Source organism: Patella vulgata, chromosome 3, assembly GCF_932274485.2.
Source record: "Patella vulgata chromosome 3, xgPatVulg1.2, whole genome shotgun sequence".
NCBI lineage: Eukaryota > Metazoa > Mollusca > Gastropoda > Patellidae > Patella > Patella vulgata.
The window spans coordinates 56312903-56329222 of NC_065881.2; the positions used below are offsets into that span (position 1 = coordinate 56312903).

General features: G+C 34.9%; 1 long non-coding RNA gene across 1 annotated transcript in view; it reads left to right on the forward strand.

Moving 5' to 3' along the window:
- Nucleotides 1-3523: 3523 nt before the first annotated feature.
- Nucleotides 3524-16320, forward strand: part of LOC126815579 (uncharacterized) — a 40402-nt gene continuing 27605 nt past the window's right edge. The window contains exon 1 of the long non-coding RNA XR_007677990.2: nt 3524-3902. This is a non-coding gene — a long non-coding RNA (uncharacterized LOC126815579). The remainder of the gene's footprint in view (nt 3903-16320) is intronic.

Here is a 16320-nt window from a genome sequence, read left to right on the forward strand (position 1 = left end):
TCTTAGAATGTTAAGTTTTCGTTATCAGGGGACATAACTCAGAAAGTTATCTTCATCTTACTAAGCTTAACTTTCAAGAATAATAAATGCTAGGGTGGCGACACTTTAAAATGGGGATATACAGGGAAAGCATATTTCTTATACATATGTAACTGGCGCTCGAAAACTAAATGATACATAGCTTCTCTTAGTTCCGAATATTTCTTATATACTAGTATGCATTTACAACCAATGTTCTAGTGATCAGATTAAAAGTACAATATATGTAATTCGCTCCTTTAATAGAAACCAATAATGGTCATTACCGATCTACTAGCAAAAGAACGAACGGAAAGATTTTAAGCATCTTGTAATAATGTCATCTCAATTCAAATAAAACTATAATTAACGGCCTACTTTTCCGCGCTAGCCGTGCTAATCAAGACGGGATATGCCTTGAATTGTGCTTACACTTCATCAAATGCCAAGGATCGAAATCGATCAGCAAAATCAAATACGGTCTAATTCATACCAGGTCGTTCTGAGTTTCATGATGTTTTTTTAGAATTTCATACACAGATTCTATTACTAAAACACAATAATCTAAAACTTAATTAAAGATACATTATGGGAGATTAGATAACGAGTTGGCAGTTCTCACTATAATAGTTAAAAACTAGATAATGTAAAGACAATTTGCTGAAAATTTCAGTCAAATTGATCCACTATGAACCGAGAAATAAGCGACCAAAAGTTCCGCGTAGTCTCGGTCATCATTACTAAAGTCGGTACGACAAAAATCATAGTCTCGATTATCCTTTTAATCGTTAAATCGAGAAGGAAAGTTATGCAGCAAATTAGATAATAATCCAACAATTATTGCAGGCTAGCGTTGACATCGAGAGTTGATTATGGTCTGGATATCTTAATTAATGTCTAATTAATAGTTTATATAACATTTCAGGCCTAAAGAAAGCCCTGCAACGGGCAGATTTAGCTCTTGCATAATGCATGTTTAAAGATAGATTATGTAAGATTTTAGTTAAAGAGCTGACCGTTCTTGCTATAATAGTTCAAAAATAGATAATGTAAAATTAATATATTGAAAATTTTGTTTAAATTGCTTTATTCGGAGCGATGTTATCAATGTGTGTAGTTTTGACAAGATGTGTGCATTGATTGTTTATTATCGTAACCACCGTCATGGTCGAGCAGTTCTAATCTACTTAAAATCGGAGCCATCTGATTACATAGAGAGTTGATTAAGACCTTTTCATGTTAATAAATGTCTAATTAATAATTTATATAACAAAGAAAGGCCTACAATTGGCAGATTTAGCGCTTGAATAATGCCTCTTTAATAAGTATTCCATATCTCATATCACTTATCAAGATCGCCTGCTGCCAAACAGTTTAGCTTTGTCGATACACGATAAGTGTATTTTAGGCTTAAATTCGGATAGATACGTCGTAAACGGTCGGAAATTCATTTTTGGAAACACAAGCGATTCAGTTGTCGACTAGTATATAATATGTCAGGGTCGGAATTTATGTAAGAAAGATGTTGTAAACCAATTGATGTATTTGTAGTTCGTTTCTGTTTGCGACTCCCGTCAGTTCAGTTCAGTTCAGGAATGGGGTTTAACGTCCACTCTAGGCAAACTAGGTCATTTTGGGACTAACATATGGTTTAATTTTAGTTCAGTAATTCGCTTGCGCGCAGGAGTCTGTAGCAGTGGGAAGAAACCGGAGGACCCGGAGAAACCCCACGAGATTGGACAGGCGACCGGGGAATCGAAAGCACGCCAGCTGACTCAATGACAAAACCTTATGATATAATGCCCACGCGCTATCCATTCGACCATCCACCCCCCCCACCCTCATAACAGTTCAGATTCAAAAGTCGACATGACCGAGACCCGGTTTGTAGTTTGCGTTTTCGAAGTTAGACCAAGTACTCTCCAAATTAAAATGTACAGGAAGAAAGTCTGAACACATCATTTGGGATCTGGTATTCCGCGAATTTACACATACATCCATCGATGCCATATCAAACTGTATCCGAGTCTGTTTGAAGAGCCAGTTTGTTGACGACACAATTGTGGAATTGTTTCATCTTCTTTGACGATGGTGATATATAATGTTGATGGTGATATATAATTTTAAAAATAGAAGTATAAAAAGAGGCAATGGGGAGAAGAAGTAGACGATAGGAAGAGAACTCCCAAGTACATGTATATTAGTGTTATAAAACACGATCTTGTTTTGTGACACCTACATGTGACGAGAATTCAGACAAAAACAGCGATGATTTAAAAATCGGTTTCCATGTAGAGAGAAAGAGAGAGAGTCTTTAGTAGTGGTAGAAAACCCGAGGACTCGGCGAAAACCCACGAGGTTGGGCAGGAGAGGGGAGGACACAAGCTAAGTCCATTCGGGATTTACATTATGGTACAATAATTATTGGGCGACCCTCTCCCTTGTCACACACAGACTTACGATCGAATTCCCACCAATTGACTTATTGACAGATTTTATGATCTACGAAATGAATAGTACTGCGGGGAAAATAGACTGTCTTTTTAAAATGAAAGCAACATGGGTTTGTTTATCGCCAGAATTGAACGCATTCTTGTTTAATGATAAAATGACATACAGTCTGAATTTTCAACCAGCATATAGTATCTAAATGTGTTATGAATATAAAAACGACATGAATCTGAATTTAAAATGTTCTGAAATGTGTCTATGCTATTTTTATTTAATACATTACAAAACAAGTGTTTAAATCACATCAAATATCTAACAACCTCTCAGCCAATTCTAGATGTTTCCAATATGTCCCACATACCAAGAAAAGAACATCAGACGGAGCAATTCTGGAATTTGTTGTCCAAAAGAATTCGCCTCAATTTTGGGAGGAACTTATTGTTTTTTTTATAATAGGTTGGCCCGCCTTTCAGCGCTGGTAACGATGAGCAAAACACTATTGATGTGGTTCCTAAGTAAGTCTTCACTGTAGTTCTAATATCTTTAAATCATTTCTCCACAAAAGTTTTTAAGCAGCCTGTTTTTCTTTTAAATTATTGAAGTATTTAATAATTAACACTTTAATTAAAGCCAATGATCGCCATTTAAGGGATTTTGTATCCCTTATTGTACAGTACAATGCCTCGGTATCGGTGACTTACACATATTTAGACTACATTGTGCATCTTCAAATATTTGTATTTCTTGTATTTCGTAATATTAAATACTGGTTGATTTATTATAATATATTCGTCGAACAACAAAATATTTATTATCCACTAGACAACCGCCTCGTTCTTTATCACTCGTCGTTTCAACCAATGTCACTCATTATAAGTTTTAAATTAAAGACCGCTACTTACGTTCACGCGTCCCCTTTTATGTGTTACATGTTCACATTCAATTTACTTTCTAGGTCAATGTCCCAATTTAATAGTGTATTTAAAGTAACACTACTTGTCGTAGCGAAACCGGTTTAAAGGGATTTATTGTGTAGCATCCGGGCCGTTGACATTGATCACGCGAGGTCGGCCTCCGAGCGTCACAAACCTCAACAGATACTCTAAATGTGCTCAATTGTCATGACCCATTTTAATTGCATTGATAATCTAAAAAAATTATCCATGTAGCATACCAGGAAAATTGGATGCCATTCCGATCGATAACATGCTACATCCTGGCTGGTAGTTACAAAGGTCGCATCTCATGAATGATAAAACTTGCCATATATGGAGAATATCGATTGTCGTCTGCATAGATTGGGACGCGCGGAGAAGAGATCGTTTTGGTGAGAGAACTGGTAAGACAAGTTTTGCAGACGATATATGGATTGAATGAGAAATGACAGAAAATAGCAACACATGGTATTGAGAAAATATCGATAAAACGTACCGGTGAGTTTATTCATCTATCTTCTTGTTCATTGTTTTACCTGCAAATATCGGCGTGACGGCTATTTCTTTCTATGAACACTTTTCGTTGTTAAACAATATGTCGGCGAAGTGGTATGAATAACTATACAGATCTCTTCCTCTCCTCGGCTAAACGATTTCTTCTTGTGTCCATAACGGCTGGTTCAAGATTCTGGGGTTTAAACTAAGGATTTGGTTCATTGGTGTAGAACAATACTGACCAAACATAAGATTTTTGTTCGTTACACGTTTTCACTTTTCCCACTAAATATCGATTACAGAGATAGTGGTATTTAACGTTCTGGGCTTTTAACTCTTGTTAATTTCTCGTATTACAAGCTTTACCCATGCTTCTCCTTCTAATATCGTCTTGATAATTGATTTTCTATCACTTTATATACATTATTATAAATTATACGTGTGGTCATACAGTAACACCAGAGTATGAAATAAGGTTTATTACACCCAATGGCATTTAAATAGGCTATTATATTGTGTAAGTTAGTGTAAGTAAGTCATATATTTAAAATAAATATAATATTGAGGAAAATCAAAATATTGAACACAAACATTTTTCTGTACAAAAAAATGCGTTAAAATGATTTAAGATGGGCGGGAACAATGGTCCAATAGTGGCTGTCACTGTATTCGATATAATCTTAAAAGGTTTTTTGACATTTATTACATCCACTTTAGAAAATGCAGGCAAGGGAGACAATTCAAATCTACACGCGTAATCATTCCGTTAAAATATCAGACCATACGGTTATTGGTGACGTAGGGAAAATTATAAAGTATAATGGTCCCTGAAACCCACGCATGCAGTCTGTCTAGCGATAGAAATGTTCTATTAGTTATTTGCCATTTATATTTGGTAATTATATAATGGACCCGTCTACATAATTTAGATGTATACTCTCCTATACACTATGTTAAAAAAAACTCACATGCTGTATATATAGAAGTATGTTTCATTACAAAGAACTCGGTATGTTTGCCGAGTAATTTATTTTTACAACTGGTATGCAAAATTTCACATCAGCGACAGCTGATGAATAGATTTATATCTAAAAATACTTATATATGAATATATCAGTAAAATGTTTCACGCGTATATTCATTTGTACCGAGAGGTAACAATCAATAAATCCCCCCTTAAACTTTGAACTATTTTTCTGGCTTGTCAGCAGTTACAAAGTGACGTTTTTTTGTCGGACACGCTGCAATAATACGTGTTGCTTTATTCTTTGACAATACGGTTTGTGCTATTGTTTTTTTCTTTTTATAAAACATTTCAAATGAGTTTGAATACACGTTACAATATAAATTATTAGTTTTTGTTTCTTGAGAAGTGGACTAAGGTGTTCTGATAAGATTATACTTAAGCATAGCCTCATGCAAGACTCCTGGTCTAATAAGTTGAACACATATTTCAGAAGCTAATGTGCACACGGTAACCCTCGCGGCGTAAGATATATACTATTCAAAAAAAGTAGGGGATATTTGATTTTGGGGGCATAATACTAAAATATGCAAATGACTACGAAAAAAGTCACTATAGAACCTAACAGAAGAAACATTTCCAGTTACATGTGACGCCCAAACGCACCAATAGCTACCGCATGGAATGCAGGTGATGCTTGGGATCATCATGGGGATCCAACCCAAGATTTGCACGACTCTGACTTTGAATGTTACAGTCATTGTGGCATTGAATTCCAGGGTGGAAACATCAGTTTAATTGTTTTAGTGACCAGAAAACAAATTTTGATATGCGTCGGCGTACCCAAAATGAATGGTTACGTGCCCTTGGCATGCTACAGATCGGCACAACACAGGCGGTTGTGGCGCGGACGATGAATGTTTCTCAGTCTGTCATAAGCAGACTATGGTCCAGATACCGTGATACACAATCTGTACAGGACAGACCACGCTCAGGTCGACCAAGGGCGACAACTCAAGCCCAGGATCGATTTATCCGTACCTTGGCCTTGAGAAATCGTGTCATCACAGCAAATCAGATCAGCGCTCGTCTTCAAACAGACACTGGTGTGAGAGTGAGTGGCCAGACGATTCGGAATCGACTGCATAGGGGTCACCTTCGCGCCCGACGTCCTCGCGTGATCCCTTGTTTGAGAGATCATCACATTCAGGCAAGACGTCGTTGGTGTAGGGATCGTCAACACTGGGATAATCGACGCTGGAGCAATGTGATGTTTTCAGATGAGTCAAGGTTCACTGTTGATTTTTTGGACAGACGTAGGAGGGTGTGGCGTCGTCGAAACGAGCGCTTCCAAGACGTTAACGTCATCAGACATGATCGATTTGGGGGTGGTTCTGTTATGGTGTGGGTAGGCATCACTGTTGCTGGAAGAACGGCTTTACATGTTGTTGCAGGGCGTGTTACAGGCCAGTACTACCGGGACAACATCTTGGCAGTCCGTGTTGTGCCGTTCGCACGACGTCATGGCCGCCGTTTCATCTTCCAGGATGACAACGCAAGATGTCACATGGCCAGGATCGTTACAGGTTACCTCCAACAACACAACATCACCACATTACCTTGGCCAGCACTGAGTCCCGACCTCTCCCCCATCGAGCATGTCTGGGACATGCTTGGACAGAGGTTACGTCAACGTCAACAACGTCCTGCCAAAGTCCAAGAACTTGCTGCTGCGTTGCAACAGGAATGGGACAATCTGGACCAAAATGACCTTAGACGTCTCATTAGGAGTATGCCACGTCGGATCAATGCTTGTTTGGCAAACAGAGGAGGATTTACCCGTTACTGACTTGGTTGTGATGCTGTGGTAACTTTGCTGTTTGACCCCGGGTATCATTTTACCCTTATAATGGTCAGTCTGTGCCTTACTTAGTCTAACGATCATTTGGAATAAATCGATGAATGTGAACTTCATTTCATTTTGTCATTTGTTTCTTCGTCAGTTTCATTAGGTGACTTTAATAACACTTAAAAATCAAATATCCCGTACTTTTTTTGAATAGTATATGTATTAATATTCCCGATGCAGTGGTAACGAACATTGTCATATGCTACATTTAATTAACAATTATTGTAAATTGTTTCCATTGGTCTACCAAGTTCGTTTAATGACTATTCAAAATGGTCTCTAGTTTTTATTTCGTATCTATTAAACCTACATCTAGTTAAACACCACTCAACAGTTTTACGTTTTCAGAAATGTGTGTATTATTTTAATCCGAACCGCATTTGCCAAGAGATTACGAGTTGAAACCTAGGGGAAGACAACTCACCCGAAAAAAAAACCCTTCTTCTAGAGTATCAATGATTAATAAACTAATAATTTGTGTAGAAATTGCTTCAAGAATACGTGATGCATTATGATTTTGAAATGTATATTTTGTAAGCCCATAATATAGTTAATGTTGTATGTCGAATAAAACAAATATTATAATTAATATGAATATCGTATACCTGTTGCTGATATTATTAACAGCTGTGGAATGCGTCAGAGTGTGTGAAAATTTAAATACAAAAGAATGGAAAGGTTTACACATAACGCAGCTTTTATTTCAAAATTACAATTAATACTGCTGCGTTATTTCAACAAAATAACTCAATTATGGTGTCTTTTGTTTCGAATTATTTAATGTGTCGTTTATCATTAATGCCGTAAAATTATCGAATACACAAAAATGGAAGATGATTCAGTACTGATATGGGTTCCTAGAGATGAGATATGAAGTTCGGGGCAAAAGCACTTTGATTAGTTAATTTATTTGGTGTCTTAATTAAATGAACAAAATTCTATAAAATAACACGTAACACCCATAAAACAATTTGGCGGACAATATCGAAATTTAAAGTACACCAAATCTCAAGAAAGAATTATGTCTATAATGAGTTACAAGACGTAGTCTAAACGTTAATGTCTTCCTATTTTAATGTTTAACGCTAAGAGTTCTTTTAACTGAAGCAAATACCACAGATACCACAAGCTATAAAATCAATGATGAAGACGGTTGCTACCTGGTCTTATATTCTGTTCTTATAACCTGTTTAATTCTTGTGTAAATACTGACCACTGTACTAAGTTAGAACTAGCACATTCATTACTTTCAATTAATTTCCTCACACAGATTGTTGAATTTCCTATTTCGTTTTATTTGACTCCAATTCGTCAAGGTTAATCAACGTCTGACCTTTGTGAATTACGTAGATAAAACAAGATCTTCAGTAATAACTTCTACTATCTTGTCTAAAATTATTTTTGCTAAACAAGTTGGCTTAATAAATAACTCGTTAGTATTGATACCATTAAGAAATCATTCGCCAAGACTTTTATATAGAAATATCCAAACTGAGATATAGATCATGGTCCATTAAATATTACTCATTTAGTCCGTGTCCCAAGAATCTAGCCATTCAATGCTCTCATAACTCAACTGTACCCAGATTCTTGGAGATTTAAGAATTATTTAGAATATGATGGTATCAATGTCTATATTACGACCCTATATTTACACATAATTAGGATTGTATATCTTTGCGTATTCAATGAATGTCCTGTTGATACCCGTGCCCTAGTGTTGTCTACCAATGCATAATAGTGATATGTCAGCGTCTAGAATTATGTCCATACATTTATGCATACCTATGATTGTAATGTATATATGTGTGTATTCAATGGATGCCGTATTAATGTATGTGTTCTAAGAGTTGTCTACCAATGCATGATCGTAATATTTAAGCGTCTATATTTGCATGACCACCTATTTGGTTAGGAAAATTAAATTTAGGTAGGTGGTCATGCGATTCGTATAAGCCAAGATGTATTACAGAGGGACAAAGATTACAATAAATGTTGTTTAAACTCAGGATATTGTGAAGTATTTTCCATAAAATTTGTGAATAAGAGCAATAAATAAATAGATGATCAACAGTTTCGATGCTTGACCTACACACATTGGTACGTTTCTGTATTTTGTCATCCTCTAAAAGTGTGTAATATGTCTTTATTATTTTCAAGTTTGTAAAATTAGGCATTCTTGTTCTAAAATGCAAGAATTCTGTCTATTGTAAAAACCAGACCATTAGTAAACTTGGTCTGAAAATGAGATAGTATACCCTTCCGAACATCTCACCGGAGGTTTCTTGGCGTCATCTAGAGTATTGAGTAAAGCGCAATGAAGTTAGATCTCTGATTTAAATTGTAGAAACAAAAGATGATTTGAATATTTGGTCAATATGGACAAGACGAGAACATTAAAATCTCATCATTTATAATTAAAATTCAAATTCTTGAGTCGAGGGAGCCACGGATGATATAGGCCTACACTGTAATAAAACTTATTAGCATAATTGTTAATTTAAAAAGTATTTTCCAGGAAATTCCACGCCGCCATTACATATCTAATTGGTATGTAATACTTACCTTATGATTTTAGCTTATAATCCGGTTATGTTTTCAATTTCTTTCGCTATTGATATCCTGAACGTCGTCTTGACGTCAATTTGACGTCATTATTATAGCGTGGTGGTTTCATACAACAACTTAGAGAAGAATTGGGTTAACACTACCGATAAATTATGTCTGCATTGAAGAGTGTGCAATTGATCATTTTATGTCATTTTTGCTCTTACAAATTCACGTATGTGTTTTGATATTATTTCTGAAAGATAAATTGGATGTGTAAAAGAGATATACATTTATAATTGGAAATGTTTTATGGTTTTAACTAATTTGAACTCGTGATAAATACCTTTGTTAATAAAAATAACGATTTAGAGTTGATCTTGAAATGAGGATTTCTGTTTAACTACAACTACTCCTATTACCGCTACTGCTACTTGTATTAGATAAGGGTTAATGTTCCCTTCATGTGGGAGTATGCGAAATGGAGGATGAAAAATTAAATCGTTGCCGCGATCCAAGTAAGTGATGGCTCCGGTGATTCAATCCCTATGATATTTACTGATACGAATTTATTAGAATGATTGCTTGATGAAAACCTTCGACTAATTAAAATTAAAGCATTGGTTTTCGATTCAACAGAGGAAAATATTATTTCGAGAGAGAGGGGAAAAAAAGCCAAACACACGGTACTTTTTGACAATTATTGTTCTTTTATTAGCTATATAGTAGTCATGCGTTTGTGTGAAAAAATATAAGATACGCTGAGTAAGCTTATATAACGGATGAAAAAGTTCGGGATATTTTATTTACATTTGTACATTCTACTGTGTGATTAAACTGCTATTTAGATAATAGTCGATGGCTGCTCCAGACATAGACGACTCAAAAAAAAAAAAAAAAAAAAAGAAGGAGAAGCGCATTATTAGGAATAGAACGATGCCAGCGGAATTAATCAGTCCGGAATAAAGGAAAATTGCCGAGCAGATACTAAAAGACTTGAACGTTCTTACAGACGAGAAAATTAGACGTCAAAATTCTTTTGTCTATTTTGCCGGCTTTACTAGAAAATTGTCGACCGCACGATTGAGGAATAGTAATACGCTCAGCATTAATTACACGCACCATTTTTGCTTGATTTAATATCTTTCGGTATTTGCACTTGGTCGTCGCTTCAACCCGTTAGCGCGAGAAGAGAGTCTGAATTATTAATAAGTCTTAATGGAGTAAGGTTGAAATATCACAAGTTGTGTCTTCTACTGACACCGACTGCTAGCACGGTTGTAGCGGCCATAATACCATCACACCACGTGTAGTGCCATTTCTCCATATTTTCAATCAGGTTTCGGAAATGAGCTCAAAAGACTAAATTTCCCTTTGTGGATGTCCAAGTGACAAAAGTGACGTTAATGGTCTCATTATTAATGTATGGAGACTTTCTCATTTTGTATTTTGATATTTTTAACAAAATGTGTAATTAATTCTTTTAGTGAATCGTTTCCAGATTGTGATAGATTTATTCTTAGGTTGGGTTTTTTTTTCGCTTTTATTACATTCGCCCATTTGAGTGTTATCTCATGTTTATCAAAAATGGAAAGTACATGTACTTCGTGGGTGTGAATAAATAAAAACGGTTAACTATGTTCTGAAAATCCATAAAATTATATTCGCGTAAAAACACGGGCGCATTTAAAGACTGTATTGGGTTAGTTAGTGATTAATCTAAATGGCGGTATTGCAGCACTCAAACAGATAACGCATCTGCATTTGGCACTATCATGCTATTTTGACTGATGATATTTTTTAACAGAACTCAGTTTTTGTGGGAAACAATCACTAGTTTTATTATAAAAGTATCCCCTTACCGTTATCAAGCGCAATGACATTTTAGTAAACTGGAATTTTCGTGGACATTATGAATTTAAGCATGCACTTCTTTGGATTATATTTGTAAAATTTCTTTTTCAGATGCAAGTGAACTCGAATATTTCGCTACATTAGAATGACTAAAAAAAATGCTAGGACCTGAGATATTTACTCCCAAAACACATATCCCCGAGATAAACACATCTATCTTACAAGAAGTGCAACAATTTCAACCCAATAGTAGTAGTATTAACTGATGGTTTAACGTATGCTTCCACAGTATTGATATCGCAGACAAGAACAATGGCTTGAGAGACACACGTTACTAACTTTTGAGTTTTACCCCTTCTGTCTTTTTGTCACTGTAAAATTGTTATGGCCTCCTTCGGCTGTTTTTTCTCGTGTTGATAAATTTAGTACAGGCAGTACACATAGGCATAGACGGTTCCTCAAGCTAAGTTCAGTTACTAAATGGGTAAAAATATTGTTTTTAGAAAGAAAACGTGAAGATAAACCATCACGTCGGAGTAAAGTCCTGCACACATATAAGTTATGTATAACAAGGATTTAATGATCGGTCACAATGTAACTTGAACTTTAATCCAAAACGGATTTTGTGCTTAATTTGTTTGCAAGTTCTTCAACTCAGCATTTATTATTGAAACCTCTTTTGCAGTTGGAACTATTCCAATGTCGTATAGACTGTAGCAGAGCTAAAGACTTTAACTTTTCTGTTTGGAGAGAAAACTAAAAGAAAAACTTCCTATGATAATGTTAAATATATGTTTGAATAGGAGAACGTAGAATTTCCGCTGTAAACAATTTATATTATCAACTTCTGTTTCGGAACGCATTTTATCATGAGGCTGGTCTGGTTGCCGTAGTTAGTGGTGAACTAGATTTTTCTATATATCTCTCGGGCAATACAGGGGTACATTAAAGGGTAAACATTGATTAAGTCTTCTTAAGAACCAATACATGAAATTTGGAATGATATATACTTAGATATCCTCAAACAGCAATCCGACCATTTAACTTTAGTCTCTATTCTACATGTAAATTCAGTCATATTTTGACATTTACTATCTGTTCTGTCTACCTTTTGTTTAAAAAAATGTCCTTAAAAACGGGATTACATGAAATACATGTTTATAACACAAAGACCTTGGCTCCTTTCGATATTTGCGCACATCGTATCGTAACTTATTGCCCCTGATTGTACGAAAAATCATTTTTTAGATTGTGGTCCCTCTAGAGGTCACAATTATTATCCGATTTAAAAAAAAAAAACGTTTGAATATATCACCGTTACACCCTAATAATGGTTGAGATTGAATTTCGTGAAAATCGGACCAAAACTGCCGGACTAAATGGCCGCCCCTCTTACACAAATAGTGTAAATATATGGCCTATCAAGTTTGTGGACCCTCTAGACGTCACACTTTTGATCCGATTTTGATGAAACTTTAAACTTATGTTTATATCACAAGGATCTTGGTTCCTTTCGATAATCGCGCATATCCGAACGTAACTTCCTGGATTATGTTCCCTGCTTGTTCGAAAAATCTCATTTTTAGCTTGTGAACCCACTAGAAGTCACAATTTGTATTCAATTTTAAAAATGTATAAATTTATCACCATTACACATCAATGGAGGTTGAGTTCGAATATCGTAAAAATCTGATCCCAATTGGCTGACAAAATGGCCGCTCTTGGTACGCAAATTGGGTAAAAGTATGCAATACCAAGGTTGTGGACACTCTAGAAGTTATAATTTTTATCCGATTTTGATGAAACTTGAAATGTACAATTATAATCCAAAGATCTTGGTTCCTTTCCATATTTGCGCATATCGGACCGTAACTTCTTGGATTATGTTCCCTGATTATACGAAAAATCGCTTTTTTAAAGCTTGGTCTCTACCTATCTCTTGCAAAATGTGGGCAACCGCTGGTTATTCTTGACATGATTTCTTTTACAATTTTAGCTATGGGCGTGGCTTTGGCTGAACTGTCTTTTTAAAAATTACTTTACATCATTATATTACCTCAAGATTTATCGCAATAATGTTTTCAAATTATTAATATAGAAAATATTATATTTAGATTTGAAAATTTCTTAATAGTTTTCTAATTATGTACAAGCAAAGTGACAATCGAGTTGGGTTGATTATCAATTGATTGTTCATAATGTGGGTAGTTTATTCGTTAGAGGGTGTTCATATCTTGTATCTAAGATGAAGAATAACTGTATTTAGCCACATTGTAAGATGTATTTAATTATCAAAATACAACAAAAACTGTGTTTGGCTATTTTAAAACTCGCAGCATTGAAAAATAAATCAGGACGCCATTTTGGTATTTATAATGTCTATACCAACGATCAACGCAATCATCAAATTTTTGTCAGAGATTATTCGAAAGCGTGGTTCATAAAACCATGATCAATATAAAATGAATTTTAGAAAAGGTTATGAAACGTCTAATTTCCAAACACTGTTCATTTTCAGCAGACAATTTTCTATACTTCGATTGTGAAAGAATATATAATTACAATTACAATGCTATGAAAAATGAAATACTAAAGGAAAATTGAATCTAGGGAAAATTGCTGGAATTTAATCTGTTTTAAATGACAACAGTCAAGTTGAATTAGTGTTTTACACCTTTTAAGATGAGAAATCAATAGCACCATCATGGTCGACGAATAGAATTAATCTATTTTGGGTTTTTTTCTGTGACGTAGATATACGTTATTTATTTGGAAGAAGAAAGATTATATGGAATGGAGTTAGATGAAACAATGAAATTTTACAGAAACCAAATTATACCAATATATAATGAAAAAAAATGGACATAAAGTAACAGCTTTGTATATTAAATACTGTTTTTACAAGGAATGTTATCGGGGCGGAAATATTGGATTTTTAATAATGGTTTATGGAAAGAACTCTTGTAATATAAATTGCTCAGAATACAAATTATGATACACTTTATTTTGAACTTTAAAAAAATAAACCGGGGTTTAACGTCTTTTTTTTCTATGGATATACGCAACGCGGTGTGGTATGGGGTACAATTTGTCATGACAGTGTCGCTATTGGGCATAGTTTTATTTCGACCTCTGTTTTGCGTTCCATCGGAACGACTAGACGCTTTGCTTAATCGGTGCATTCGTCCTGCACAACTGGTAAAGGATCACCTAAAGACTGCAAAATTCTGAAGAAATATCTCGGCCAACACAGGGCCTCTTGGTTAGTTGTCATGCGCAGTACTCACCGAGCCACGGAATGAACTTTCAAATATTGTATTATTTCTGTTAATTCAGGATCCGAGAAAATTTTAACCGTTTGTAAATAAACCTCTAAGTAGAACATGCATTTCTAAAGCACGTTATTCTTAGGGAACTTGATTAAAGAATCTTCTGGAGAAAAGATGGCCAAAGTTGCTTTATGAATTTATGATCAATATCAGACCAACAAGGTTTATGTTAGATGCAATAATAAACAACATTGAATTATGTCGTCAGCCATGTTTGAAACAGGTGTTTCACTTTATGTTCAGCTCATTGGTTAATAATTATAGTTTCCAATTTATATAAATGTCTGCGTTTATAGATTTGTACATTCAGTACAAGTTAAATAGCAGACGTGACCAAGCGCCATCTTTTGTCGAATGGAAATGGCTATTTATATTTAAATGTCTGCCAGAATTCATAGGATCCTTGATTGTTTTTATGGGTTCGTATTGTTTAGTTTGATTTAAATTAATTTAACTTCGTGTAGGCACACTATTCATTTTCCAATAAATACGGCTATTAGTTCATCCGCCATTAATCAGTTTGTATGCCTGTACACGTCTTCATCTTTATTCATATTCGCATATTCGATGCAGAGCTGTTCACCATATTTTCGTAATTAGGACCAGTCATTGGGGGAAAATATATAGTACATGAACAAACTATTGAATTATGTTATTATTGTATGAATAAGTAATGTTATCGATATCTCATACATATATACATATTCATAAAATGATTAGGGAAAATCTGCATATAAGCAATTTACTGTCACCAATATTTTAATAAATATTCCTGTTCTCCGCTACCAGACACGTATAGCTAATTTAACACGAAGAAGAAAATGGATTCTTGAAAGCAGGAACAATAAAAAGTCCAATTGAGACATTATGTGAAGCAGAACGTAGTTAGACATGGAGTATTCGAATGATCGATGTCGATGGACTCTTCTTGTAAAAAAAAATATTATCATTGCTCCTTTCTGATAAATCGTTCACAATAATATCAAATTCACTTCCCAGTCTTCATACCAGAAAAAACTCTTTATGAAATGATAATCTCCAGAACTTATTTCAGATATTTTTTTTCTTTTCTAGAATGCGATGGTATTATGTTCCCGTGTTTAATCCATCATGTGTCATTTAAGACTAATTTGATTTTAGATTTGTCTGCTAAGAAGTTCTAGGTTACTCCCCTGACGATAACCAGAGTGCTCAAGATTGCTTTTATTCTAATCCAAGTGAAGTTGGTCGTGCTACTGTTAGCTATTTGTAGAGAGGCCGATGTGACAGATTGCGACAGTTCAATCGATATGTGGCCACTACACTGTTTGTAATCACTTTAAAAACAGATCAAAAACAACTTTAAACGCCTCTTTCTACACAAATATATCTTCTCTCTTTTTATTGTTTTGTTCCAACAGCGTGAAATTTGTAAAACCCATTTGTTATTCAAATTAAAATGAATGCTCCCGGATGCAATAAAGTTCGCATACGGCAGTATTAAATACAAGTGATCAAATAAAGACTACAAATATTGATTGAAGATATCAATAAATTGGATTCAGCACAATTTTCAATATCCCGTGATACATATTGTAAGCCATATTCTGAAAGCGTAATTTTGTTACTGAGGAATAGACTAATCATTGACGTGACACAGACTAAGAATCTTGACTTGTGTCAGCATTTCTGTTGAACCATTTTGTTCAACAAAAGTCTGTCTTTTTTAGATGGAGCTGATGTAAAATGCCCTGTTTCAGCCCCACACCCCTCCCTCTAAGCCGTCGTCCAATTGAATTCCAATAAAGGGCTAAATATTGAAATCTCAAATCTATATGG